This window comes from Cannabis sativa, chromosome 5 (assembly GCF_029168945.1).
Source record: "Cannabis sativa cultivar Pink pepper isolate KNU-18-1 chromosome 5, ASM2916894v1, whole genome shotgun sequence".
Classification (NCBI taxonomy): Eukaryota; Viridiplantae; Streptophyta; class Magnoliopsida; order Rosales; family Cannabaceae; genus Cannabis; species Cannabis sativa.
The window spans coordinates 41,372,094-41,399,882 of NC_083605.1; the positions used below are offsets into that span (position 1 = coordinate 41,372,094).

A 27,789-nucleotide genomic window follows, 5' to 3' on the forward strand; every position below is an offset into this window, starting at 1 on the left:
ATATATTTAAAATAAATTGATTAAAATAAATATTAGAAGAAAACACACTTTAAATAATGAGCTTTATTATTAGGACATTCGATCTCCATTGTTGGTTTTACGTAGCTTTTGTTTTAGTGAGTAATCCTCCCTAATGGAGGAACGTTCATTAGCAAGTTAGCACTGTTTAATCTCGGAAGCTAAGTATATTTGTAAGTATTTTATATGGTATTGATCACCCTAATGGTGGCGACTGTATTTGACTTACAAAATATGAAACAATTGTGGAAGCTCATAAGATAGAATAGCCTTGACTCTCGCCTAAACGGGACAACGGTGGATTCCAATCTTGATCGAATAAAAGGTTGCTAGAATGTTTATCATTTTAGATGAGCTGACAACTCTATTCAATGGATGGTATCACTGACTCTCGCTTAAATGGGACACTGATATCAGTTTGTTGAAGACCTTGGAAATTATTTAGGATTGTATGTTTTAGTATTTTCACTTGTCATTCCTACTTGCAATATGTTTAATAGTTTCTGAATTGTGTATGAATTTATATTGAACCATGTTATTTTCTGTTATTAAATTGTAGTTTAATTTCAAATCTTCATTGTTGGTCTAACTTGGTTTGTTTATCTAATGAGATAAATCCCTAATGGATTTTCACCATTAGACATACATAATAGTGTTAGATCTCGAAAGATAAATATTGCATATGCAACATCTAGCTGTTCATCAATTGATGACACCTTAGACTAGTATTTTACAATATGAAACAAGAAGATTGTATAAATAAGATTACTTTGACTCTCGCTAATCGAAACATCGTTGGATTCTTATTTTAATACGAAATTATCATAATTCCTCTTAGCTTATTCATTTCGAATTAGCTCAATAACATATCATTGGATGAATGGTGTATAAATCATTTCATGTCATTCTATATTTTCTCTTAAGAAATTAAATGATGCGTTTGATTATAATCCCAAAATTCTATCCCAAAATGATATAAATCCTCAATCTTAGAAATCTCCTACTTGTATGGGCAAATCAGACTTAGAGTAAAATTAATAGTAGTGGTCCAAGAAAGAATTACTCATTATATTTGGTATAAATTTAAGTCTTTGACTTTAATTTTAGATTCCAAATAGAAATTTTCTTATATTTCTATTTCCAGAATACAATACAGTTACACTTTCACAAGTGTTTAATATCCATCTTCTATTAATGGATTCCAAAACTGTATATTAAAGTATGGATATGAGTTTAGTATTCTGTGACCAGGATCCACTCGGAGGATTCTAAGAACTTTTTAATGTAACTATACGTAAGTCATCAAAAGACACAACCATATTTTATAAATCTATGGCATTTGTATCTTGTTCGTAGTGGTTTTGACAAGATCATTCTCTGCAAAGAGTTTAAATGCCTACATCCACTGAAAGTAAATTAATCTAATTCGCAAATGGATGCACATTCAAGGGTAGATATGAGTTTTTCGTTGCATTCTTAAAACGATCACTCTAGATATTACCTTATGCAAAAGAAATTGGAAATGTTTGAAATTTCATGAATTTCTAGCAATGATGATAAAACATTAAGGTAAGTGGTTAAAGATCTTTCGAACTGATAGGGGTGGAGAAATAGTTAGTAGATATGCAGTTCAAAGATCATTAAATTGATTTTTGAATTATATCCAAAATTACATCCCAGAAATTTCGATTTGCATATTGATGATTAGTTACTAGTCGTTGCCTAAATCCTTCTATGGTAATATAATTTTAGAATGATGCAATGGTTGGATACTTAATGTAAATCATTACGAGATTCATGGATGACCTAATCAAAATCTTAAGAAAAGCTAGAACTGTTAACCATGGTTTGTTAGCTATTCTAAGTGATTAGGGGTGGACCATCCCATAGTCATTAGATAAGAAAGTGTTTGTTTAAACAAATACCATGTTTCTAAGGAAATGACTAAGTGTGAAAAGTAGCAAATAAAGGAGATATTTTTGTTCTTGATTCCAAAAGTGTTCTATCATCTTATTCCATATGATGATCCCACTCTTTGTTGTTTTGACACAACCGAAGAGGTCCATACCATTTAGTTTTCTTAGACATAATTCACGGTACCTTGTCGTAGTGGGAGAGTTTCTATGAACTCACCTTCATAATCCTGATATGTTTAGGTTCGATCTCAAGAGTATTATACATGTTCTTTGATTTGTTAGTTAAGCCTACTTTTGCGTCAGGGTGATACGTACATTTTGGGAACATGATAGTATAATTGAGTTGGAGCGCTAACATAAATATGGAATCTATAACTTCTATAGGAATTTAGAAGTGAAACGATGATATCCTTCTAGCTTGGTTAAACAGTGATAAATGGTGGAGATCTCATTTCACTTCGGTGAAATATCATTTATACGGAGCTAAGTGTTTTAAGGATAAAATACATTGAAGGTGTAACAGTAACTTAGTGCCTATTCAATATAGATCACCTATTAGAGGGTCATGGATCAAATTAGGATTATAACAATGGATAACTAATGACGTATCTATATCGTGGAACATATAGAGCGTTCTATATGAGTGAGAGTGCAATTCCAAGTTCTATGTGTGAATTCAATAAGGAATTAATAAGTTAGGGAATTTACTTGGTAAATTCGGTTTGACTTATTGGAAGCTCAGTTAATATAGGACCATGGTCCCCATACTCGTTGAGACCATACAGCTTGTAAGACTCAGTTAATTGATTTGATTAATCAATTATAATTCTAAAATTAGACTATCTCTAGTTTATGAATTTTCACTATGTTATGGCTTGATTGTGAAGAAATAGTGTTTTGGGGTTTATTTGTTAATTAAGAGACTTTATGGAGTCTAATTAATAAATATTATAAATGACAATTTTATTTGATAGTTATTTTAATTATTAAATAAATAGTTTGGCATTTATAAGGTTAAATTGAAAATTGTGGTATTATTGAAAAGAAGAATAAGTGGTTGAAATAAAGTGGCAAAATTGTAACTAGAGATTGATCCACTTATTGTGTACGGCCAAGAGGTATTTTTGCCCAATATTTTATTCTTTTTTAATCCATTTAATTCAACCCTAACCCTATTGAAGAATAGTATAAAAGGAAGGTTATGGTCTCATTATCCAACTAATGCCTCCAAAGCTAAAAACCTAAATGAGACCTCTTCCTTCTTCTTTTTCTTCAATTCGAAAAACTAAGCATTTCTTCACACTAGATAATTTCAACCATTAGTGATAGAGTAGTGCCCACACACATCAAGTGGTATCTCAATCATATTGTGTAAGACTGTAGGAGATTCCAAACAACAAGAAGGAGAATCAGCATCAAAGGACGGAGAGAAAGAGATCCAGGTTCAAATCTTGATTATGTTCTGCTACAGAAAGGAATCAAGGGCTAGAGATCTGAACGGAAAGAGTCATTATATTTCGCTGCACCCAATGTAAGCTTTCCTTAAACCCTTATGTGTTTATAAAAATGTTTTAGAATTCATATTAGGATGTTAATGAAACATACTTGTTAGTAAATCTAGATCCTGGTAAAATATTTCCAACACTATGTCCTTTCCAGGGCATAAGTTAAAGTAAGCTTGGGTTGGATGTATGGAGTATGCATCAGAATGGACCGATATGGAACTTGGATTATATATGATGAGTTTACCATAATATCTATTCAATTCAATATCACCTAGTTGATCCTTGATCAAATGATCTCAATCCTGACATGGTTAGGTTCGATCTCAAGAGTGTTATTTGTGTTCTTTGATTTGTTAGTTAAGCGTACTGTTTGTTGGGTTTTATGCCCTAAATAAAACTCATTTCAATATAATCAAAGTTATTAGTTAATAAAGATCTGAAATAAAATTTTATGCTGCATGGTTCACATGATTTATTTCATGATTATATGTATATAATGTATGAATTCTATTTAGGTCCAGAACATATGAATTTGTTAATGATTATAGTGTTGTCTACACAGTGGAATATAATCTTAATTATATGTTCGAAAGTTTATTCCCTATTTTGTAAGTTCACTGGATTTAGACTGACATGATAATCAGCAATAGGTATTTTACACCTTGGATAAGTGTTATGTCCTTTCCAGGGCATTGGCAAAGTTTACCAGCATAGGATGTATGGAGTATACATAGGAAGGGGCCGATATTGAACTTTTATTAGATATATTAAAATTTACCGTAATATCTATTCAATTCAATATCACTTGTTGATCCTAGATCAAATGATCTTAATCCTGATATGTTTAGGTTCGATCTCAAGAGTATTATACATGTTCTTTGATTTGTTAGTTAAGCCTACTTTTGGGTCAGGGTGATACGTACATTTTGGGAACATGATAATGCAATTGAGTGGGAGCGCAAACATAAATATGGAATCTATAGCTTCTATATGACAAATAGAAAGTAAAGGATCATTTCCTTCGAGCTTGACCAAATGAAAATAAATGGTGGAGTACTCATTTCACTTAGCTGAAATATCATTTGTACGAGGTTAAGTGTTTTAAGGATAAAATACATTGTAGGGTGTTTCGGTAATCTAATCCCTTTACAGTGTAGATCATCTATATAGAGGATCGTTGATCAAATTAGGATTATAACAATGGATAACTAATGCGTATCTATATCGTGGAACATATAGAGCGTTCTATATACAGAGAGTGCAATTCTAAGTTCTATGCGTGGATTCAACGAAGAATTAATAAGTCAGTGAATTTAAGATATAAATTCTTGATCTGCTTATTGGAAGCGCGAATATATAGACCCATGGTCCCCATACTAGTTGAGACCATACTGCTTGTAAGACTCACTTAATTGATTTTGATTAATCAATTATAATTCTAAAGTTAGACTATGTCTAGTTTATGAATTTTCACTAAGCAAGGGCGAAATTGTAAAGAAAAGAGATCCTAGGTTTATTTATTAATTAAGAGACTTTATATGTCTAATTAATAAATATATTAAATGAAAATATTATTTAATAATTAATTTATAGTTATTAAATAATTAGAATTGGCATTTAAATGTTTAAATTGGAAAATTTGCATTTTTGAGAAAATGGGATGGAAGAATGACAAAATGGCAAAATTACAAAGTGGGCCCATTATCCATTCTAGGGCCGGTCACTTAGTGTGATTTTACTATTTATTTTTCTATTATTTTAATGCATAATAATTCTAACCTAAACCTAGGTGGTTACCTATAAATAGATAGTGATGGCTCTCATTCCCACTTAACTTTGTCAGATGAAAACTGAGCCTCTTTCTATTTACCCTAGCCGCCACTTCTTCTTCTCTTTCCCTCTTCAATTTTTTGAACCTTGAGTGAATGAGTGAGTGCCCACACACATCAAGTGGTATCACAATCATATTGTGTAAGACTGTAGGAGATTCCAATCAACAACAAGGAGAAGGAGCATAAAAGGAAGGAGAGAAAGAGATCCAGGTTCAGATATTGATAATGATCTGCTAGAGAAAGGAATCAAGGGCTAGATATCTGAACAGAAGGAGTCATTATATTCCGCTACACCCAATGTAAGGTTTACTAAACTTTATATGAGTTTATTTCATTGTTTTAGAATTCATACTAGGATGTTAATGAAACATAGTTGTTAGTAAATCTAGATCCTGGTAAAATATTTCCAACAACTGGCCTCAGAACCATGGTAATGATTTACTTTCATGAAATATGAATTAAAACGATATTATGTGTTGATTTGGATGGTTTCATGGGGTTTATGTGCTTATTTGATGATAGTTTAGAAATCGCAATATATGTTACTGAAATATTTTTTATTTCAATCTGGAATTATTTTTTCTGGAAAGTAGAGGAAACATTAATAAATTTAGGCTTTTACAGAACCTAATTTGGTTTTTTTATGAATTAGTTATGATTTTTTTAATTTGAATGAAAATATCTGGTTTCGGGATGCATACGCATGCGCATGAGGAGAGGTGCGGCTCGCTCAGAAAAAATTCGCTTCAGACAACTAGCGTGTCCGAACCTTGCCCTATTCCGTCCATGTCCCTCGGTCAGATAGGCTGTATACAACCTTGATGCTCGGTCAAATGGGCAATGCATACCCCTGTGCACCAAACTTGTTTTCTTCATAACTTTTGATTCAAAAATCGTTTTTCAATGAAACAAAAGCCAATTTTTGGTAGAATTTTGTGTAGAATCTGATTTTTCAATCAAAAATCTAATTGGCAGAATAAAATTAATTTATATTATTTGTAATACCCGGAATTAAGAAATGGATTAGCAAAACCCTAACTAGATAATTATGTATAATGGAGGAATTATATTATTATATAATTCAATATATGTGATTTATATGAATTTTAATATATTAAAGACCCCGTTGGTGAGCTAGGGGCATTTTGGTAATTATGACCCGAGAAGGGTAAAATGATGAAATTAATTTAATTATGTGCTTAATAGAACTATATTATTATATAGTATGCCTGTGTTGTCTTTTATGGTGTGTTCTGACAGGTTAGCACGGTATAGTCACAACCGGGAATTTCGGGCCGAACCGGGTTCGGGCCTGAAATGTAAATTGGATTGATAATTTGGCATTTTATTTGATGAATGATAATCTGAAATTTATTTGAAATTAATTGAGTATTGAATGACTATTTTACCCTTGTGAGGGTGATCATGTGTGTTTTGGCCTTAAGGGCACTTTGGTCATTTGACCTTTATTTTCTATGATGGATAAAGATGAATTTCTTTAAAAAAAAATGGATTAATTTCTGGTGTTATTCCTCTCTCTTACCCGACCCTCTCTCCCTCTCTTTATCTCTTGATTTTCAATTTTAAGAATTGAAGAAAAGTGCTTGATGTTTGGTGGTTTTGGAGCTTGATAATTGTAGAACTTTGAGCTTACTCTTGGTTTGAGTTTGAGGTAGTTTCCTATGACTTTAATCTTGATTTTTAGTTCTGAATTTGAGTGTTGTAAAAGCATAAGTTTGTGCTAATATTCTTGAGATTGCATGTGTAAAGGAATTGAAGTTAGTTTTGTTGAATTTGAGTATGTGATGCTTGAATCCTTGCTTGGGTGTTTGATTGAGCTCTAGATAAATTTTTAGGGTTATTTTCATGTCTTGAATTTAGATTTTTGAAAGTGTTTGCAGCTGGAAAATTGATTGAGCTGGTTGAGTTGAAGCTCAAGTTTAGAGCTTGAAGTTTTGGAGTTTGAACATAATTTTAAGTTGATTTTTACAATCTGAAATTATGGGGTTTATTGTTGGATTTTGATGCATAAATATGTGTTTTAGACCCTATAATATTTGCTAGCTACTCTAAGTGGATTAATTGTGATTTTGGTTGTGAAAAGCAAGCTTGAGTTCATGGAACTCAAGCTTGGTGCTTTAATGGCACTTTTTGATTTTAGTGCAATTGTTGGGTTTAAGTTGTGGAATATGTTTATTATGACATATATTGATGCTCTGGAAAGTTTGGGAATGTTTGGGGATGATTTGAGTGAGCGGTTTAATGGCCTAGGGTTATTACCCTAGTAATTATTAATGTATAAATGATATGCCATGCTAAATATATTGTAATAAAGAATTATGCGCACAAGGCATAATTAAGTTAGACTCGGTAAATTAGTACCTTGAGTTTGATAGTAATGCAGTCTAGGGTTATTACCCTAAAAGTTATATGAAGGTAAGAAAGTCATGATGTACAATAATATTGCTAATCAAGTGAAAGCATGAATTAGGGTTATTAATCTCTATAAGTGTTATTTTGAGCATGCAATGATATGTTATATGAGAGACTATTTGGTATGTAATTTAGGGTTATTACCCTAAGATTCTATATGTTTTGTTATCTATTGAATACATACATATATTTCAAGAGTTATGTGCATAAGACATAACTTGGTTAGACCTAGTATATTACTAGGATAAACCACTGAAAGAACGTAATGTATGGATTACGTAAATATATATGAATAGGGTTATGTGAGCAAGGCATAACCAGGTTAGACTCGGTAATTATAATCGAGATAAACCTTACTAAGGCCTTATTGTAAATAGACGTGTGAGCGTAACACGTTGGTCTATGCTACATAGACATAATTAGACGTGTGGGAGCAACAGTAGGTCTATGCTACATAGACGTATATAGGCGTGTGACCGTAACACGCAGGTCTATAGCAAATAGACAAATAGTGCAGTGGCACCAATAATTATATGATAAATATATATGTTGAGACTAAGGGTTATGCGCTCAAGGCATAACCAGGTTGGACTCGGTAACAAGAACCGAGATGAACTGATCTAAGGCCTTATTGTAAATAGACGTGTGAGAGCAACACGTGGGTCTACGCCACGTAGACATAAATAGACGTGTGAGCGCAACACGTAGGTCTATGCCACATAGACATAAATAGGCATGTGAGCGTAACATGCAGGTCTGTGTCACACAGACGAATTTGAATATCATTGTGGTTTATATTGTATGATGAGCATATTATTGATATGTTTTATACTGTCTTGCTGGGCTTGGCTCACGGGTGCTCTACTGTGCAGGAAAGGGTAAGTCAGTGGCTGATCAACCATGAGTTTGAGGAGCAAGATGAAGAATGTACATGTTCAAGCCATATCAGACCAAGCGGGTTAAGGGTCTATCAGTGATGAACTTTTGAATTCTATTTTGCCGTTTAGGTCGGCTAGAAATAAATGACTTGTAATAGCGGTTGTAAATATTTTTGGGATCCCAACTATTTTAAAAGTTTTAAATATATTACAAGTTTATTTTCTTTCTGTTTAATATAAAAGTTTAAATTCTGCGCTATTTTGATTAGTAATCCCGTTTAGGGGATTAGGGTTTCATAAGTATTTTGGGTAGCGTGCCTAATTATTTAGGGCGTTACAATTTGGTATCAGAGCGCCAAGGTTTTTAAACTTCCTGTAGACCGGCCGAACATGTACATTCGTCGTCAGAGATAAGCTCGACTCATGGTGCAGTAAGTATTGAGAGTAAATACTTGACTGTATGTGTGATCATCTGGTTACTGCTTTCCATTTTAGGCCGTATGCAAGCATCTAGAGTATGTATGTGTTATGTGATGCCATGCTATAAATGCTAATTGTTTATGTAAATATGTATGAGGTAAATAGATGAGTTAGGGTTTAAGGCATTAAGTGCGTAAGTGTGGTATTGGTGCTTAATTCGCTGGGGTTGTTGATTACACGGGTACTAGTAGTGGACTTTAATCATCTAGACCACAGGGCGAGTTAGTAGAGCTTGGTGTAGACCAAACCAATTCACCGCACTGCCCCCACCTCCGCGGAATCCGGGGAATTAATGCGGAGGTTGGCAATGCTAATCCTCCTGCTGAATGGCAGCAGATGTTTCAAGAAATGCGAAGTGTCATACTTCGTCAAGAAGAAGAGTTGCGACGATTAAGGTAACCGGCTGCCCCTGTTGATCAAGTGTTACCACCAGCACCTGTGCCAGTGGTGGGTAACCAGGGGTTTGTTATGCCGCATTGAGACTCGGTGTTTGAGCGGTTCGTGAAGCTGCAACCTCCGACTTTTCTAGGAGGTATTGACATAATTAAGGCCAAGCAGTGGATGAAGAGAGGACTGAATGCCACAATCAGTCGGGACTTGAAGGTTACCACTTCATATGACACTTTGTACAAGAAAGTGATAGAGCTAGCCTTAATTGTTGAGGAGGCTGAATAATCTGTAATAAATGAGCAGACCGCAAAGGATGCCGTCATGACATCGAATCCGCCTGCTAGTGGTAACGTCAGTAAGGGGACCGACAGTGGCAACCCTGATTACAAACGGAAGGCTGAGGCTTTCGAAGTATCAGGGAGTAATAGAAAGTATCGGGGAAATTGAGGTGACCGTCAAGGTCACGAATCCTCTTTCAAGTCATATCTTGAATGTCCGAAATGTAAGAATCACCATCAGGGTGAAAGATGGGCCAAAGCTACGTAGTATACTTGATATAGATTATATGAATCGGACGTTCCAAGATTACCTGATTAGATGTGTGATCGTGTTTATCGATGACATCTTGGTGTAATCTGAAACAGATAAAGAACATGAGTTGCATCTCAGATCAGTTTCACAATGATTACGGGACAATAAGCTGTATGCTAAATTCAGGAAGTGTGAGTTTTGGTTATCCCGTGTCTCATTTCTGGGGCACATAGTGGATAAAGATGGGATCATAGTGGATCCGACAATAATTGAAGCTGTTCGGGATTGGCCAGTACCGAAGTCAGCTACAGAGGTCAGAAGTTTTCTGGGTTTGGCTGGTTATTATCGTCGGTTTGTTGAGGGATTTTCAAAGATTGTTGTACCCTTAACGAAGCTGACCCGAAAGAACCAGAAGTTTGTTTGGACTGATCGGTGTGAGAAAAGTTTTCTGGAGTTAAAGCAACGCTTGATTACCGCTCTTGTACTAACTCTTCCTTCAGATAAGGAAAAGTTTGTGGTATATTGTGATGCCTCGAGACAGGGTCTCGGCTGTGTGCTTATGCAGGCTGGGAGGGTAATAGCTTATGCTTCTCGGCAGTTAAAGGAGTACGAGTAGAGGTACCCTACTCACGATTAAGAACTCGCAGCAATGGTATTTGCGCTAAAGATTTGGCGGCATTACCTTTATGGCGAGAAATGTGAGATATACACTGATCAAAAAAGTCTGAAATACTTCTTTACCCAGAAAGACCTGAATATGAGACTGAGGCGTTGGCTAGAGTTGGTGAAGGATTATGATTGTGAGATCCTTTATCACCCTGGTAAGGCCAACGTGGTTGCTGATGCCTTAAGTAGAAAGGGTCAGAATCAGTTAAATACGATGAAGCAAATCTCCCAACAGCTAGCAAATGAGATGACTCGAGCTAAGATTGAGTTGGTTGTAGGGTAATTAGGTAATATTACCCCGCAATCTACTCTTTTGGAGCGAATCAATGAAGCACAAGTGCAAGATTCAGAATTAGTAAAAACTCGAGCTAGGGTTTCGGCTGGGAAGGCTAGTGACTTCTCAATAGATGAAACGGGAATGTTGATATTTAGGAATTGAGTTTGTGTGCCCATGGATGAGAACATCAAGATAGAGATCATGGATGAGCCTCACACGACTCCTTATTCAATTCATCCAGGGTCGACAAAGATGTATCAAGACCTGAAAGCCATGTTCTGGTGGCCAGGCATGAAAAATGACATCGCTGAGTATGTTGCAAAGTGCCTTACGTGTCAGCAAGTGAAAGCTGAGCACCAGCGACCTGCAGGGTTGCTGCAACCACTGAAAATACCAGAGTGGAAATGGGAAGACATTGCTATGGACTTCGTGGTAGGTATGCCCAGAACCACGGGACAATTTGACTCTGTGTGGGTCATAGTGGACAGGTTTACAAAGTCTGCTCACTTTTTACCTGTTCAGACGAATTTCTCCATTGACCAGTATGCTGAGTGGTATGTTAGAGAAATTGTTCGTCTGCATGGTGTCCCAAAGTCCATTGTGTCGGATAGAGATCCGAAGTTTACATCAAGATTCTGGAAAATTCGGCATCGAGCTATGGGAACTCAGTTAAAGTTTAGCACAACTTTTCATCCTCAGACGGATGGGCAATCCGAGAGGACCATTCAGATTTTATAGGACATGCTACGTGCATGTGTGCTTGACTTCGAGGGATCATGGGTAAAGTACCTTCCCCTGATCGAGTTTTCTTATAATAACAACTATCAGGCAACAATCGGGATGGGTCCTTATGAACTTTTATATGGAAGAAAGTGTAGATCGCCCATTCACTGGGATGAAGTGGGTGAAAGAAAGTTCTTGGGTCCCGAAGCTGTTAAAAAAAAAACAAGTGAGGCAGTTGATAAGATTAGAGCACGAATGCTCGCGGCTCAGAGTAGGCAGAAGAGTTATGCCGATCCAAAGCACAGAGATATTAATTTTCAGGTCGGGGACATGGTATTTCTCCGAATATCTCCGATGAAAGGCATAAAACGCTTTGGGAAGAAAGGAAAGCTTAGCCCGAGGTTCATTGGACCTTTTGAAATCCTTGAAAGGATAGGGCAAGTAGCGTACAGGTTGGCTATGCCCCCAGCGCTGGCAGCTGTACATAATGTGTTTCATGTTTCAATGCTTCGGAAATATGTCTCAGACTCATCCCAGGTTCTGAGTTATGAAGCATTGGAACTTCAGCCGAACTTGTCATACGAGGAATAACCAGTGCAGATACTTGATAGAAGAGAGAAAGTCTTGAGAAGCAAGACAGTGGCACTGGTGAAAGTACTGTGGAAGAACAGTAAGGTAGAAGAGGCAACCTGGGAACTCGAGACGGATATGCAGCAGAAATATCTGGAGTTGTTCAGGTAAATTTCGGGACGAAATTTCTATAAGGAGGGGGTAATTGTAATACCCGGAATTAAGAAATGGATTAGCAAAACCCTAACTAGATAATTATGTATAATGGAGGAATTATATTATTATATAATTCAATATATGTGATTTATATGAATTTTAATATATTAAAGACCCCGTTGGTGAGCTAGGGGCATTTTGGTAATTATGACCCGAGAAGGGTAAAATGATGAAATTAATTTAATTACGTGCTTAATAGAACTATATTATTACATAGTATGCCTGTGTTGTCTTTTCAGGTGTGTTCTGACAGGTTAGCGCGTTATAGTCACAACTGGGAATTTCGGGCCGAACCGGGTTCGGGCCTGAAATGTAAATTGGATTGATAATTTGGCATTTTATTTGATGAATGATAATCTGAAATTTATTTGAAATTAATTGAGTATTGAATGACTATTTTACCCTTGTGAGGGTGATCATGTGTGTTTTGGCCTTAAGGGCACTTTGGTCATTTGACCTTTATTTTCTATGATGGATAAAGATGAATTTCTTTAAAAAAAAAATGGATTAATTTCTGGTGTTATTCCTCTCTCTTACCCGACCCTCTCTCCCTCTCTTTATCTCTTGATTTTCAATTTTAAGAATTGAAGAAAAGTGCTTGATGTTTGGTGGTTTTGGAGCTTGATAATTGTAGAACTTTGAGCTTACTCTTGGTTTGAGTTTGAGGTAGTTTCCTATGACTTTAATCTTGATTTTTACTTCTGAATTTGAGTGTTGTAAAAGCATAAGTTTGTGCTAATATTCTTGAGATTGCATGTGTAAAGGAATTGAAGTTAGTTTTGTTGAATTTGAGTATGTGATGCTTGAATCCTTGCTTGGGTGTTTGATTGAGCTCTAGATAAATTTTTAGGGTTATTTTCATGTCTTGAATTTAGATTTTTGAAAGTGTTTGCAGCTGGAAAATTGATTGAGCTGGTTGAGTTGAAGCTCAAGTTTAGAGCTTGAAGTTTCGGAGTTTGAACATAATTTTAAGTTGATTTTTACAATCTGAAATTATGGGGTTTATTGTTGGATTTTGATGCATAAATATGTGTTTTAGACCCTATAATATTTGCTAGCTACTCTAAGTGGATTAATTGTGATTTTGGTTGTGAAAAGCAAGCTTGAGTTCATGGAACTCAAGCTTGGTGCTTTAATGGCACTTTTTGATTTTAGTGCAATTGTTGGGTTTAAGTTGTGGAATATGTTTATTATGACATATATTGATGCTCTGGAAAGTTTGGGAATGTTTGGGGATGATTTGAGTGAGCGGTTTAATGGCCTAGGGTTATTACCCTAGTAATTATTAATGTATAAATGATATGCCATGCTAAATATATTGTAATAAAGAATTATGCGCACAAGGCATAATTAAGTTAGACTCGGTAAATTAGTACCTTGAGTTTGATAGTAATGCAGTCTAGGGTTATTACCCTAAAAGTTATATGAAGGTAAGAAAGTCATGATGTACAATAATATTGCTAATCAAGTGAAAGCATGAATTAGGGTTATTAATCTCTATAAGTGTTATTTTGAGCATGCAATGATATGTTATATGAGAGACTATTTGGTATGTAATTTAGGGTTATTACCCTAAGATTCTATATGTTTTGTTATCTATTGAATACATACATATATTTCAAGAGTTATGTGCATAAGACATAACTTGGTTAGACCTAGTATATTACTATGATAAACCACTAAAAGAACGTAATGTATGGATTACGTAAATATATATGAATAGGGTTATGTGAGCAAGGCATAACAAGGTTAGACTCGGTAATTATAATCGAGATAAACCTTACTAAGGCCTTATTGTAAATAGACGTGTGAGCATAACACGTAGGTCTATGCTACATAGACATATATAGACGTGTGGGAGCAACACGTAGGTCTATGCTACATAGACGTATATAGGCGTGTGAGCGTAACACGCAGGTCTATAGCAAATAGACAAATAGTGCAGTGGCACAAATAATTATATGATAAATATATATGTTGAGACTAAGGGTTATGCGCTCAAGGCATAACCAGGTTGGACTCGGTAACAAGAACCGAGATGAACTGATCTAAGGCCTTATTGTAAATAGACGTGTGAGAGCAACACGTGGGTCTACGCCACGTAGACAAAAATATGTTGGGTTTTATGCCCTAAATAAAACTCATTTCAATATAATCAGATTTGTTTATTAATATAGATCAGAAATAACATTTAATGTTGCATGGTTCACATGATTTATTTCATGATTATATGTACATAATGTATAAATTCATCTGAAACCCTTTTCACATACTTGATCCTGTTTATTGTGCCGTCAACACATTGGAAAGTAAACATGACTATGTGAATAAAGTTTCCTAGATTTATCAGACACAGGGTTTTACTGATATGATAATCTACAACAAGAGTTTACTTGTATTTGGAGAAATACTATGTTCTTTCCAGAACATTGGTTAAAGTAAAGCTCAGGTTGGATGCATGGAGTATGCATCGGAAGGGACCGATATTGAACTTTGACTTAGATTTATTAAACTTACCGTAATATCTATTCAAGTCAATATCGCCTAGTTGATCCTAGATCAAATGATCTTAATCCTGATATGATTAGGCTCAATCTCGAGAGGCTATTCGTGTTCTTTGATTTGTTAGTTAAGCCTACTTTTAGGTCAGGGTGATACGTACATTTTGGGAACACGGTAGTGCAATTGAGTGGGAGCGCTATCATAAACATGGAATCTATAGCTTCTATCTGGCGAATAGTAAGCAAAGGATGATCTCCTTCGAGCTTGACCAAACGAACATAAATGGTGGAGTACTCATTTCACATTAGCTGAAATATCATTTATACGGGGTCAAGTGTTTTAAGGAATAAATACATTGTAGGGTGTAACGGTAATTTAATCCCTTTACAGTGTAGATCATTCATATAGAGGATCATTGATCACATTAGGATTATAACAATGGATAACTAATGATGTGTCTATATGGTGGAACATATAGAGCATTCTATATACTGAGAGTGCAATTCTAAGTTCTATGCGTGGATTCAACGAAGAATTAATAAGTTAGTGAATTTTAGTGCTAAATTCTTGATCTACTTATTGGAAGCTCGGTTATATAGACCCATGGTCCCCCCACTAGTTGAGATAATATTGCTTGTAAGACTCATGTAATTGGTTTTGATTAATCAATTATAATTCTCAAATTAGACTATGTCTATTTGAGAATTTTTCACTAAGTAAGGGCGAAATTGTAAAGAAAGAGTTTATAGGGGCATATTTGTTAATTATGATACTTTGTATGGTTCAATTAATAAATATGATAAATGACAATATTATTTAATAATTATTTATAGTTATTAAATAGTTAGAATTGGCATTTAAATAATTGAATTAGGAAATTGGCATTTTTGAGGAAATCAGATACAAAAGGTGTTAAAATTGCAAAATTGCAAAAAGCAAGGCCCAATCCACTAAGTGTAGGGCCAGCCACTTTTGTAGGAAATTTAAACTGTTTTTTTCATTATTTTAATGCCATATAATTCAAATCTAACCCTAGTGGAATGCTATAAATAGATAGTGAAGGCTTCAGGAAAAACACACTTTTCTTCTGACTTTTTCTATTCAGAAAAACTGAGCCTTCTCTCTCCCTATCTTTAGCTGTCACTTCTTCTCTTCCCTCTTGAGAATTTCGAAATCCTTAGTGTATGAGTAGTGCCCACACACATCAAGTGATACCTCAATCATAGTGAGGAAGATCGTGAAGAAAGATCATCAGCAAAGGAGATTCAGCATCAAAGATTCAGAGAAAGAGATCCAGGTTCAGATATTGATAATGCTCTGCTACAGAAAGGAATCAAGGGCTAGATATCTGAACGGAAGGAGTCATATTATTCCGCTGCACCCAATGTAAGGTTTCTTAAACTTTATATGTGTTTATTTTATCGTTTTAGAAAGTTCATATTTAGGATGTTAATAAACATACTTGTGAGTAGATCTAAGATCCTGGTAAAATAATTTCCAACAACTGGCCTCAGAGCCAAGGTAATTGATTTACTTACATGTAATTTGGACTTTAAAACGATTGTTTGTATGTTCTTTGGATGGTATCATGTTGTATTGAGTGTTATTTGATGATTGATTGATGATTGTGAAATTTTCGTGAAAAATAATTGTTATTTCGGTTCTGGCATTATTTTTATTGGATAGTATGGAAAAAATTAAGCAAGTTAGCCTTTTACAGAACTCAATTTGGATTTTATTTGAATTAGTTATGATTTTTTGAAGATTTGACAAAATCGGGGCTGTGCTGATAATTTCCTGCGATCGCAGAACTGTCCGTACAGTTTCGAATTTTTTCAATTTTCTTCAATTTTTCATACTTTTTCATGGAATTAACTTCCAATTTTTTGTATGGTTTTGTATATATACTATTTCTATTCCTAATTCAATTCTAATTATCATTTTGAATTAATTTAAATTTTTTTTAATTTAATTCAAGATATTAGTGTAATTTGAATTTGAATAGAATTAGTATTTATCTTTTTGCTTAAAAATCTATCTTATTTTTAAATTTGATTATATTTTTTTAAATTTAAGGTCAGATATTTTAAGATATTTATAATATCTTTTAAAGATATTTATAATATCTTTTAAGATATTTTAAAAATATCTTATCTTTTAAGATTTTTTTTAATTAAATCTTTTTAGATATTTTGACCATATTTAAATTTAAAATAAGATATTTATAATCATGTAATTTTAAATAGATATAAGATATTTTGCTAATTTTTTTAAATTTTGTTATTTTATTTATTTAAATTATATTTAAAAATTTGAAAAAGATATTTATTTATCTTTTCTAATTTTTTATTTAATTTTTATTTATAAAATAACATTTAAAATTTAAAAGTAGTTAGCAAATTTTTGAAATGATATTTAGGTTGGTTGAAACCTAATTTTTCAAAAATTGTAGGTTTAATTTTAATTTTTTTTAAATTTCGAATTTTTTTTTAAATTTTTTTTTAAAAGTTTTCGAAATTTTTTTAATTTTTTTTATTTATTTAATTAATTAATTTCGAAATTAAATATTTAATTTAAAATTAAATAAATCCTACATCCAACTATCCAGCTAACCTTGTTGCAGGAGTATGTGTTTTAGCTTATGTGTAAGTTTTTAAAACCTATTATTACTTGATTGCAAATAGTCATGGTTACTTTTTGCCAGATCTAATGATCTGATGGCTCCCTTGGTCAAGATAATAATTTGTAACAGGTATATTTACAATCTTCTTTCATCTGTGTATGACCTAGCAACATGATAGGACCCATCCAAAGTTTGCCTGTGTGAGCCTATGTGTTTAATTTTATTATAGATGCATATAGGTTAATGTTGCTAAATAAAATGTCATAGTCATTGATAGATTTTATTTAGGCCCATTTAGTTTTGGGCTTATTCAATTAATAACAGTTGTTCTTATTAAGGTTAAATTCCTCTCTTTTGGGCCTTGTGTGAGAGTTGGGAGCCATAGAAGTGGGTACGACATACTGAACCCAGCACCCCCTCACACAAACCACCCCAATTGTGAAGGCCCATTTGCCTGATTTGAATGACTGTACTAGGTTAATTACACTAGTTTAACCTAATTAAAATTGATTAGCAACATAATTAATTTCATTTATTTTGAAATTAATTTAAGAAAAATATAGTTTAAAGAATTATTTTTTATTCTAAGCTAAACTATATGTATTTTCTTGTATTTAATTAAATATAGAATTATAACCATCTAGATTCTTTCTGGAACTTAATTTAAATTTTTCATTAAATATTCCTATTTAAGTTGATATTTAGTTATCTTCAACTAACCAACTTAAATCTGAATATCTTTTGAATTCAAAATTTCAAAATTAAGTTGAGGAATTTTAGGCATTGGTTATTAAGATTCTTTAGATATTTTTTTAAGTTAATATCTTTTCGAATATTAACTTAAAATGGAATATTTTCAAATTAAGTGGTTACAACTTAATTTTTGATATTTAATTAAATTTAAATTTGAAAAATATTTAAGTTCTAGATTTTTTCTAGTCAACTTAAATTAGATATTTTTTCAAATTTTGTGGAAAAGATACTTAGTCAAATAAGATATTTTCTAGATAGTTATTTCTAGACTACTTATTATTTCTAATATTAAATAGGAAAATATTATACATTGTGAAATTAATTATTTAAATAATTAATTTTGGTACAATTTATTTTAAGTATATTTTTTCCTAGTATTAAACTAGAGATTAATAATTAAGCCTTCTCTACACTTAATTATTTATTTCTTGAATTTAATACATTTAATTAATTTGAAAATTAAATATCTAAGTTGATTTTTATCATCATACTTAAATATTTCTTTTTCATGACATTTAATTAAATAGAAAATTATTTTTAGTTGAAATTTATTTTTTCAACTAAATTTAAATAATTTTCAAAATATATTTTTTCTTTATTTTATTAATCAATTTTCGAAATTGCATTTCTTAAATGCTAGAATTTCGAATTTTATCTTGAAAAATAGATTAAGTTGTAAATTAATTATTTTAATTAATTCTTGGATCAACTTAAATCAATGATTTTTTCATTTATTGATTAATTTAAAATAAATTGAATTAAAGTATATTATTAGAAATAGAATTAATTAGTCAAAGGAAAATCTAGATAGGTGATATTTTTGCTTGAAGTATTTTTCTAGTGTATTTAATTAAATAGAAAATTAATATTTAAGTTGATTTTCATCATCATACTTAAATATTTGTAATTTTTCTTATATATTTAATTAAATAGGAAAATTATATTTTTTGTTGTAAATTAATTTTATTAATTAATTTTGGGCCAACATTAAATTAGAATAATTTTTCCAGGATTTATTTTTTATTTTAATATGCATTTTTCGAAAATTGTATTCTTATATACTTTAATTTTTCGAAATGCAATATATATTTATAGAAAATTAAATTTGAGTTGTAAATTAATTTAAATTAATTTTGTAACAACTTAAATATTTTTTTTCTAAATATTTATTGGAAATTATTACTAAGATGGAAATAATTCATGTTATTTTCATATCCATCTAAGTAAAATTTATAAATATTAAATTAAAATTTATATTTAGAATTTTTCATTCTAAATTGGAAATTTTAAATAAATAAATATATATTTAAAATAAATAGAATAAATAAAGAGAATAAAAGAAAATACAACTCTTTTTAAATAATGAGCTTTATTATCAAGAGACATTCGATCTCCATTGTGGGTTTTACACCGCGTTTGTTTTAGTGAGTAATCCTCCCTAATGGAGGAACGTTCATTAGCAATTTCGCACCGTTTAACCTCGCATGATAAGTAGTTTGTAAGTGTTTTGTATGGTATGGATCACCCTAATGGTGGCGACCATACTTGACTTGCAAATTATGAAACAATGGTGGAAGCTCATAAGATAGAATTGCCTTGACTCTCGCCTAAACGGGACAACGCTGAATTCCAATCTTGATCGAATAAAAGGTTGCTAGAATGTTTAACATTTTAGACGAGCTGACAACTCTATTCAATGAATGGTAGCTTTGACTCTCGCCTAAACGGGACACCGATATCGCTTGTTGAAAACCTTGGAAATTATTTAGGATTGTAAGTTTTAGTATTTTCACTTGTCATTCCTACTTACTATATGTTTATAATTTACGAATTGTGTATGAATTTATATTGAACCATGTTATTTTCTCGTTATTAAGTTGTAGTTTAATTTCGAATCTTCATTGTTGGTCTAACTTGGCTTGTTTATCTAATGAGATAAATCCCTAGTGGATTTTCACCATTAGACATACATAATAGTGTTAGATCTCGAAAGATAAATATTGTATATGCGACATCTAGCTGTTCATCAATTGATGACACCTTAGACTAGTATTTTTACGATATGAAACAAGAAGATTATATAAATAAGATTACTTTGACTTTCGCTAATCGAAGCATCGTTGGATTCTTATTTTAAACGAAATTATCCTAATTCCTCTTAGCTTATTCATTTCGAATTAGCTTTCAAATATATCATTGGATGAATGGTCTATGAATCATTTCATGTCATTATATTTTCTCTTAAGAAATTAAATGACGCATATGATTATAACCCCGAAATTCTATTCCCAATTGATATAAATCCTCAATCTTAGAAATCTCCTACTTGTATGGGCAAATCTGACTTAGAGTTTGTATTAGTAGTGGTGGTCCAAGAAAGAATTACTCATTAAATTTGGTTGAATTTAAGTCTTTGACTTTAATTTTAGATTCCAAATAGAAATTTTCTTAAATTTCTAATTCCGAATACAATACGGCTTACACTTTCTCAAGTGTTTAATATCCATCTTTTATTAATGGATTAAAACTGTATGGAATGTGAGTTAGGTATTCTGTGACCAGGATCCACTTGAAGTATTCTAAGAACTCTTTGATGTAACTAAACCTATGTCATCATAGACACTACCACATTTTCTTAATCTATGGCATTTGTATCTTGTTCATAGTGGATTTGACAAGATCAATCTCTGCAAAGAGTTAATATGCCTATATCCACTGAAAGTAGTTCATCTCATTCGCAGATGAATGTACATTCAGGGGTGGATATGAGTTTTTCGTTGTATTCTTAAAACGATAACTCTAGATTATACCTTATGCAAAGAAATTTGAAATGTTTGAAAAATTTCATTAATTTCTAGCAATGGTTAAACACCATTAAGGTATGTGGTTAAAGATCTTGCGAACTGATAGGGGTGGAGAAATAGTTAGTAGATATGCAGTTCAAAGATCATTAAATTGATTTTTGAATTATATCCAAACTTACCTCCCCAGAAATTTCGAGTTGCATATTGATGATTAGTTACTAGTCGTTGCCTAAATCCTTCTATGGTAATACAATTTCAGAATGATGTAATGGTTGTATACTTAATGTAAATCATTACTAGATTCATGGATGACCTAATCAAAATCTTAAGAAAAGCTAGAACTGTTAACCATGGTTTCTTAGCTATTCTAAGTGATTAGGGGTGGACCATCTCATTGTCAATAGATAAGAAAGTGTTTGTTCAAACAGATACTACTTTTCTAAGAAAATGACTAAGTCTGGAAAACAAGTAGCAAATAAAGGAGATATTTAATTCTTGATTCCAAAAGTGTTCTATCATCTTATATGACATATGATGATCCCACTGCCTCTGTTGTCTTGTCACAACCAAAGAGGTTAATACCATTTAGTTTTCTTCGACATAATTCGCGGTACCTTGTCGTAGTGGGAGAGTTTCTAGGAACTCACCTTCTTATGACTTGGGAGACACTAGTGATTAAAATCCATTGTGAGTTTAAACAAGTAATGGATTGTCAAGATAAGAAACTAAGAAGAAAGCCAATGGAACTATGGTTTAATCCATTCACATGGAATGACCTAAAGTTTTCTATTACAAGGACATAAAAGGAAATTTTCGTTAATAAGTCTATTCTATGGACTTAACAAAACTTCCTGTTCCTAGTATTATAGGTTTGAGTTTATCTAAACCTATGGCTTGTGGTATACCTGGTAATTACTTACTCTAATGCAAGCAACTTACTTTAGTAAGATGTCAAGCATTTTCTTTCTAATGGCAATCTATAGAAGCTTCACAACTTCTTAGGTATAGATTTTATTTATCTAAGGAAAAGTCTTAACTATTCCGTAAAAGATAAAGCCATGAAAGAATTTCTTACATCAACAAGTGAGAGGTCTTAGATATGCTTTTGTATGCCTTAGACCGGACACCTGTGTTGAGTGGGAGTAATGAGTAGGTATCGATTAATCCAGAGAAGAACATTGGAAGACAATCAAGTAAATTTTAAGATTAAGAAGAGGAACTATATGTTAGTCTATAAGGGTGTGTTTAAAACTCTTAGACTACACCATATCAGATTTCGAAATTTGCCTATGTGCTAGTAAATATTTCTGATAAGATGGTGATTACTCTGGGGGTGGAATAGTTATTTTGGAGAAGTGTAAAAACCTATCTGAATTCTCTAAGTCTACCAGAGAGAGACTGAATGTTAAAGTCAGCAGGAAAGTTACTTATTCAGTCTAAGGAAAGTTCTATACATCTTTGGCATCATTCCAAATTGCCTTAAACTACTAGTGTTAATTTCCTGATTAACCAAAAGTAGTTGCCAAAGGTATAAAATCCAAGTATCCCAAGAGAGTAGACATATAGAGAGGAATTTCACATTATCAATGATTTTGTGATTAAAGGAAGAGTAATAGTGGAGAAAAGGTTGTGGTTAATTCAACCTTTCAGATCCTATTACGAGGAGTTTACTACTACTACACTTGATTTGTATATCAAGGTGTTGAGATTATTTGAAACGCACTTTTTGTTTTATATTAGTGCAAGTGGGAGTTTGTTGGGTTTTATGCCCTAAATAAAACTCATTTCAATATAATCGATTTGTTTATTAATATAGATCGTAAATAACATTTAATGTTGCATGGTTCACATGATTTATTTCATGATTATATGTACATAATGTATAAATTCATCTCAAACCCTTTTCACATACTTGATCCCGTTTATTGTGTCGTCAACACATTGGAAAGTAAACATGACTATGTGAATAAAGTTTCCTAGATTTATCGGACACGTGGTTTTACCGATATGATAATCTACAACAAGAGTTTACTTGTATTTGGAGAAATACTATGTTCTTTCCAGAACATTGGTTAAAGTAAAGCTCAGGTTGGATGCATGGAGTATGCATCGGAAGGGACCGATATTGAACTTTGACTTAGATTTATTAAACTTACCGTAATATCTATTCAAGTCAATATCGCCTAGTTGATCCTAGATCAAATGATCTTAATCCTGATATGATTAGGCTCAATCTCGAGAGGCTATTCGTGTTCTTTGATTTGTTAGTTAAGCCTACTTTTAGGTCATGGTGATACGTACATTTTGGGAACACGGTAGTGCAATTGAGTGGGAGCGCTATCATAAACATGGAATCTATAGCTTCTATCTGGCGAATAGTAAGCAAAGGATGATCTCCTTCGAGCTTGACCAAACGAACATAAATGGTGGAGTACTCATTTCACATTAGCTGAAATATCATTTATACGGGGTCAAGTGTTTTAACGAATAAATACATTGTAGGGTGTAACGGTAATTTAATCCCTTTACAGTGTAGATCATTCATATAGAGGATCATTGATCACATTAGGATTATAACAATGGATAACTAATGATGTGTCTATATGGTGGAACATATAGAGCATTCTATATACTGAGAGTGCAATTCTAAGTTCTATGCGTGGATTCAACGAAGAATTAATAAGTTAGTGAATTTTAGTGCTAAATTCTTGATCTACTTATTGGAAGCTCGGTTATATAGACCCATGGTCCCCCCACTAGTTGAGATAATATTGCTTGTAAGACTCATGTAATTGGTTTTGATTAATCAATTATAATTCTCAAATTAGACTATGTCTATTTGAGAATTTTTCACTAAGTAAGGGCGAAATTGTAAAGAAAGAGTTTATAGGGGCATATTTGTTAATTATGATACTTTGTATGGTTCAATTAATAAATATGATAAATGACAATATTATTTAATAATTATTTATAGTTATTAAATAGTTAGAATTGGCATTTAAATAATTGAATTAGGAAATTGGCATTTTTGAGGAAATCAGATACAAAAGGTGTTAAAATTGCAAAATTGCAAAAAGCAAGGCCCAATCCACTAAGTGTAGGGCCAGCCACTTTTGTAGGAAATTTAAACTGTTTTTTTCATTATTTTAATGCCATATAATTCAAATCTAACCCTAGTGGAATGCTATAAATAGATAGTGAAGGCTTCAGGAAAAACACACTTTTCTTCTGACTTTTTCTATTCAGAAAAACTGAGCCTTCTCTCTCCCTATCTTTAGCTGTCACTTCTTCTCTTCCCTCTTGAGAATTTCGAAATCCTTAGTGTATGAGTAGTGCCCACACACATCAAGTGATACCTCAATCATAGTGAGGAAGATCGTGAAGAAAGATCATCAGCAAAGGAGATTCAGCATCAAAGATTCGTAGAAAGAGATCCAGTTCGTATATTGATAATGCTCTGCTACAGAAAGGAATCAAGGGCTAGATATCTGAACGGAAGGAGTCATATTATTCCGCTGCACCCAATGTAAGGTTTCTTAAACTTTATATGTGTTTATTTTATCGTTTTAGAAAGTTCATATTTAGGATGTTAATAAACATACTTGTGAGTAGATCTAAGATCCTGGTAAAATAATTTCCAACAAAATAGACGTGTGAGCGCAACACGTAGGTCTATGCCACATAGACATAAATAGGCATGTGAGCGTAACATGCAGGTCTGTGTCACACAGACGAATTTGAATAGCATTGTTGTTTATATTGTATGATGAGCATATTATCGATATGTTTTATACTGTCTTGCTGGGCTTGGCTCACGGGTGCTCTACTGTGCAGGAAAGGGTAAGTCAGTGGCTGATCAACCATGAGTTTGAGGAGCAAGATGAAGAATGTACATGTTCAAGCCATATCAGACCAAGCGGGTTAAGGGTCTATCAGTGATGAACTTTTGAATTCTATTTTGCCGTTTAGGTCGGCTAGAAATAAATGACTTGTAATAGCGGTTGTAAATATTTTTGGGATCCCAACTATTTTAAAAGTTTTAAATATATTACAAGTTTATTTTCTTTCTGTTTAATATAAAAGTTTAAATTCTGCGCTATTTTGATTAGTAATCCAATTTAGGGGATTAGGGTTTCATAAGTATTTTGGGTAGCGTGCCTAATTATTTAGGGCGTTACATTATTTTTTTTAATTAATTAAAATTAGTTTATGATATTAGTAGGCTTTGAATTTTAAAAATTTGATTTCTCACAAAAGAGCCTTATGGTTAATTTTGAAATTCTAGATTATTTTATTTATTTTAATTATAAGATCAGATATTATTTTTTATTAAATTTTAATGATCTAACTTTGATATTAAAATATTTTCTTTTAAAATAATCTTGTTCAAATTTCAAAGTTTGCTAACCATATCATATTTTTTTTTTTTTCAAATTTGTTATTTTTTGAAATATATTTTATTAATTAAAATTATAATATTAGGAATATGTTAGGTTTAACATTTTATCTTATTAGACATTTTTTTTATTAAAATTATATTTTGGCAAAAATAACATGAATTTTTTTTTTTAAAAAAAAAAAAAAAATTGGTTAGTTTAGTTTGAATAGATATTTTAGGGTTTCAAACCTTAAATTTTTTTTTTAAACTTATTATTATTATTATTATTATTTTAAATATTCTAACCATATAAAATATCTTATTTTTCAATTAGTTTATTTATGTAATATTTAAATTTATTAAATTATAAGACTTAGAATATAATAATGAAATATCTAAATTTAAAATTCAAGATATTTTATTATATTATCTTATTAGAAATTTTAAATAAATTTAAATTTTGAATAAACTTGATATTTAAAAAATTGGTTAGATATTTTTGATTTTTTGTTAGAATTTAGGAAATTTAGGAGTTTGTTGAATTTTGAATTTTTTCAAATATTCTCTAACAACCTAAATTTGAATTCTAGTTAAGATATTTTTTTTAAAATTTAATTTTTATTTTAAATATTTTAAATTGAGATATTTTGGCTTACTTTCTAGATAATCCAGATCAGTTATTTGTTTGTATTGGTTGTTTATATATTAATATACAATTTTTTTTTACAAACCTATTATTTATTTGATCTAAATTTCTATGATTAACTTGTTGACAGATCCAATGATTTGATTTTAATCATAGTCCAATTGTCAATAGATCTTATAAATAATTTGTAACATGTAATTTTTGCTATTTCTTTCATCTGGGTAAACCTAGTAACATGATAGGGCCCATCTAAATCATTTTGACCTGTGTGGGCCTATATGTTTGCTATTGTGCTTAGATGCATATTGGAAGCCCATTTAAGTTTTACTAAGTAAATGGACTAGGTTGCTAAAATAAATTTTGACATAAGTAAATTTATTTAGGCCCAATGAGATTTGGGCTTATTCAATGAATAACAATTGTTTATTTAAAGGTTAAATTCCTCTCTTTTAGGCGTTGTGTGAGAGTTGGGGGCCAATAGAAGTGGGTACGACATACTGAACCCAGCTCCCCCGCACATGAACTACCCCAATTGTGAAGGCCCATTTGCCTTATTTAAATAATTGTATTAGGTTAATTATATTATCTAACCTAATTAAAATTGAATTAGCAACATAATTAACTTTTAAAATATATGAAATTTAAATTTTCATTTAATATGTCAAAGTTAATTTTAGAAAAACACTTAGTTAATGATATATATTCTAGATAGTTATTTCTAGTACTAATTATATTTCTAATATTTAATTAGGAAAATATCATAGATTGTGAAATTAATTGTTTAATAACTAATTTTGGTACAATCTAAGTTAAGTATATTTTTTCTAGTATTAAACTAGAATTAATAATTAAGTCTCCTCTATACGTAATTATTTATTTCTTGAGTTTAATACATTTAATTAAATTGAAAATTAAATATCTAAGTTGATTTTCATCATGATACTTAAATATTTTTATTTTCATGTTATTTAATTAAAATTGAAAATTATTTTAAGTTTGAAATCTTATTTCAAATAACTTAAATTTGAATAATTTTCAAATTATATTTTATTAATCATTTTCCCACAATTTCGAAATTGCATTTTTTAAATGCAGAAAATTGGAATTTTATTTGAAAAATAGATTAAAGTTGAAAATTTTTTATTTTAATTTTGGACCAACTTAAATTAATGATTTTATCATTTAATGATTAATTAAAATAACAGAAGTAAAATATATTTAATTAGAAAATGAATTAATTAGTCAAAGAAAGTCTAGATAGATATTATCTGTTTTGCTTGAAGTATTTTTCTAGTGTATTTAATTAAATAGAAAATTAATATTTAAGTTGATTTTCATCATGATACTTAAATATTTGAAATTTTTCTATAATATTTAATTAAATAGGAAAATTATATTTTTTGTTGTAAATTAATTTTGGGCCAACATTAAATTAAAATAATTTTTTTCAAGATTTATTTTTATTTTATTTTAACAAGCAATTTCGAAAATTGTATTCTTAAATACTTCAATTTTTCGAAATGCAATATATGTTTATAGAAAATTAAATTTGAGTTGTAAATTAATTTAAATTAATTTTGAAACAACTTAAATTGAATATTTTTCTAAATATTTATTTGAAATTATTACTAAGATGAAAATAATTCAT

The 27,789-nt window shown here is 31.5% G+C and overlaps 2 long non-coding RNA genes across 2 annotated transcripts; both read left to right on the forward strand.

Moving 5' to 3' along the window:
• Positions 1 to 6,861: 6,861 nt before the first annotated feature.
• Positions 6,862 to 8,841, forward strand: LOC133038592 (uncharacterized). The gene is made up of 2 exons (XR_009688090.1): positions 6,862 to 6,943; positions 8,577 to 8,841. It is a non-coding gene; the product is annotated as an uncharacterized LOC133038592 (long non-coding RNA).
• A 4,178-nt stretch (positions 8,842 to 13,019) lies between these two features.
• On the forward strand, positions 13,020 to 25,216 carry LOC133038593 (uncharacterized). Its single transcript, XR_009688091.1, has 2 exons — positions 13,020 to 13,101; positions 24,952 to 25,216. It is a non-coding gene; the product is annotated as an uncharacterized LOC133038593 (long non-coding RNA).
• The last annotated feature ends 2,573 nt before the right edge of the window (positions 25,217 to 27,789 follow it).